Source organism: Tupaia chinensis, unplaced genomic scaffold, assembly GCF_000334495.1.
Source record: "Tupaia chinensis unplaced genomic scaffold, TupChi_1.0 Scaffold000478_3, whole genome shotgun sequence".
Lineage (NCBI taxonomy): Eukaryota > Metazoa > Chordata > Mammalia > Scandentia > Tupaiidae > Tupaia > Tupaia belangeri.
Window position 1 is genome coordinate 4,268,770 of NW_006159990.1, and position 3,191 is coordinate 4,271,960.

Below are 3,191 nucleotides of genomic sequence, written 5' to 3' on the forward strand. Positions count from 1 at the left end.
CAGCAGGAAGTGATTTTTATCTTTTTCATGCCACACACGGCCTTGTCTATACACAAACCCAGCTATGCAATGTGTAACATATGTACACATAGAATATATATATATATTCCCAGCCTAACTAAGAAAGTCTTACAAAATAGCACATACTCTACTTCCCTACTATTAAAAAATAGCCCTAGGACTGACATCATGTGGTACTTGTTAGAAATGGAGAATCTCGGAAACCACCTACACCAACTGAATCAGATTTACATTTTACAAGATCTCCATGTGATCTGCATCACACTCCAGTTTGAGAAGCACTATTGGATGAGTAAATAAGTAGCTCTCTAGAACAGAAAGTAACTTGAGGTAGGAAAAATGATTTATTAGGACTATTCCTTATTCCTTACACTCTGATGGAAAGGAAATCTCTTTTCTCAGCAAGAGAAAAAGATTGAGTTAGCATGTTGTATCCCTCTTTCTAACCTTCTCAAGGCATAATGGGTCACTTTTCTCATTGATAATGTATAAAAGAGCCTAGTGGCTACCGGGCCGTTTTTACCAGAAAATAGTGCATGCAAAATGCAGGGATGGAAGTACAGGTATGTAAATTCCTTTCTCCTTTCCTTCTTCCTTTCTCTCTGTCATCTAGCTCTCCTTATTTGGTATACAATTAGCATATTGTTAAATAAATGGTCAAATAATTTAGTTAGTGTGATGTTAAAAGAAAGTGCAAGGTTAAAAATTGTGAAACTGGATTATGAATTAACATAACTGAATTTTGGGACAGGAAATGGCTTAATGGTTACGTTGCTGGACTTTCACATAGTCGACTATGGTTCGAGACCCAGTCCTGGCAGATTAAACTCACACTGGGGGCATGTGCATGTGTGCCCAAGATGCTGAGAGGAGAATGGAGGAGAAAGGATTGTGGCATAACCATATCCTTTGGGGGGGGGGTGATTTCTCACTTTATGTCTCTGTTTCTGTTTTCCCAGCAAGCACACATGCCCTATAGCAAAAACTTCTCCAAAACAAACAAACAAAAAACCTGAATTGTCACAAGAAAACTCAAAAGAGGTCACTGATTTTATAATGTTTTGCCTTTAATTCTATCTAATTCATATATGCCTATAGATATAGATATTTATTTTTTAGATTTTTGCCATAGGGTCTCTGTGCTCAGCAGAGAGAGACAGAGAGAGGGAAATTGAGAATTCCCCCCCAACCCCGTGGGTAATGGCCACAACACAATCCCTTCTACTCTATTCTCCTCTTGGGAATTTAGGTATGCATGTACACGTGCCTGGTGAAATTTTCTAGAACTTGAATCGCAGTTAGCCATATGAGAGTTGAGTGACTTAACTACCACACCACTTATTGGCCCCTGGATTCATACTTGAACCTTCCACATTAAGATATTTCAGAGCAGTTGATATAGTAGTTATGTGGGAAGGTGAAATATTTGAGAAATTCTCCAAAATTTTCAAGTCTTAATTCCAGAAGATGTGAGATTAGGCAAGTAGAGTACCCCCTTATAATAACAGTCCAGTTAGGGACCAACAGTTAGTGTAATGGCTATGTAGCTGAACTCCCATGTAATTGATCGCAGTTCGAGTCCTGGACCTGGTGGCTTAAACTAACGCTGGGCATGTGTGCGTGCCCAAGATCCTGAGAGGAGAATGGAGGAGAAGGGATTATGGCATGGCCATCCCCCCTGGGGAGTGATTTCTTGCTTTCTGTCTTTCTGTCTCTCCAGCGAGTGCACGTGCCCTATAGCAAAATAAATAAATAAATAACAGCCCAATTATTTGCGTTTTTTTAAAAGATTAATAAATAGATATTGCAGTAGAAAATAATCAATTTAACATATTAAAAGTTATACTAAATAGGGACCAGCAGATGGTGTAATGGTTAAATCACAGGACTCCCACGTAGTTGACCACGGTTTGAATCCTGGATCTGGCAGCTTCAAACTCACACTGGGCATGTCTGTGAGTGGGTACCCTAGATCCCACAGAGAAAAATGGAGGAGAAGGGATTGCAGTGTGGCCATCACCTCTGGGGGATGATTTCTTGCTTTCTGACTCTCTTTGTCTTTTAGGCGAGCATACACACCCTATAGCAAAAAATCTCTCTTAAAAAAAATTATACTAAATAATCAAAATTCTCCAGTTTAAGAAAAAAAAAACTATTAAACAAATAGTTGTTTCAAAAATGCCAAAGAGCAAGCACAATTTTATTCAGGGTGTATGTATTTTCTTGCTGTGACTGCTTATTTATTTGCTCCTGAGATAGTTATTTTAGCACAGCTTAGATGCTTGCTGTTGATGTAGAAAATTCAGATGTTTCTAAACTCACATTGTTTTTTTATAACTAGCATTTATATTAGAAATGGGTTTTATTGCTTTATTTTTATTACATAAAATTGCAACAAATATTCTATAATTGAGTCTTTATCATCCTGACTTAAATTACACAATTGTTTTGTCCAAAGAAAATGTAAATGAAGAATATGGGAAGGGCTAGGCCTGAGGAATATACATAAGTATGGGCTTGAGATAGGGTCAATCTCACTCAAATATCAAGTACTGAGTGTGAAGTAGGAGCAACGGCTCCGAAGAAAAACAGGTGCTGGGGCCAGCAGGTGGTGTAGTGTACTGGGACCTTTTTACCAAAAAATAGTGCCTGCAAAATGCAGGGATGAAAGTACAGATATGTAAATTCTTTTTTCTTCTCCTAGACTCCCACATGGCCAATTGTGGATTAAGTCCCAGATATGGTGGCTCAAAACACATGCCAGGTACGTGCAAATATGTGCTAGAAATCCCAAGATGAGAAATCCCGTGGGGGAGAAGGAACTATGGCAAGGCTATCTCCCCGGGAGATAATTTCTCACTTTTTGTCTCTCCATCTCTCTGTCTCTCCATTGAACACATGCACCCTATAGCAAAAACATCTCCAAAAAATGAAATTTAAAAAAGTAAACAACTGAATTTAAACAAGAAAACTCAATAGAGGTCACCAATTATATAATGTTTTACCTTTAATTCTGTCTGATTCATATATATATATACATACATATCTATATCTATGTCTATAGACATACGTTTTTTAGCTTTTGGTTATTAGAATCCCTGAGCTCAGCAGAGAGACAGAGAGAGGGAAAATGAGAAATCACCCCTCACCCCCAGGAGTAATGGCCACAA

General features: G+C 38.2%; 1 long non-coding RNA gene across 1 annotated transcript in view; it reads left to right on the forward strand.

The window, feature by feature from the left end:
• The window catches only part of LOC102473860 (uncharacterized), a 50,455-nt gene extending 47,694 nt beyond the window's left edge, over nucleotides 1-2,761 (forward strand). Inside the window, exon 3 of the long non-coding RNA XR_335634.1 lies at nucleotides 2,726-2,761. This is a non-coding gene — a long non-coding RNA (uncharacterized LOC102473860). The remainder of the gene's footprint in view (nucleotides 1-2,725) is intronic.
• Nucleotides 2,762-3,191: the final 430 nt, after the last annotated feature.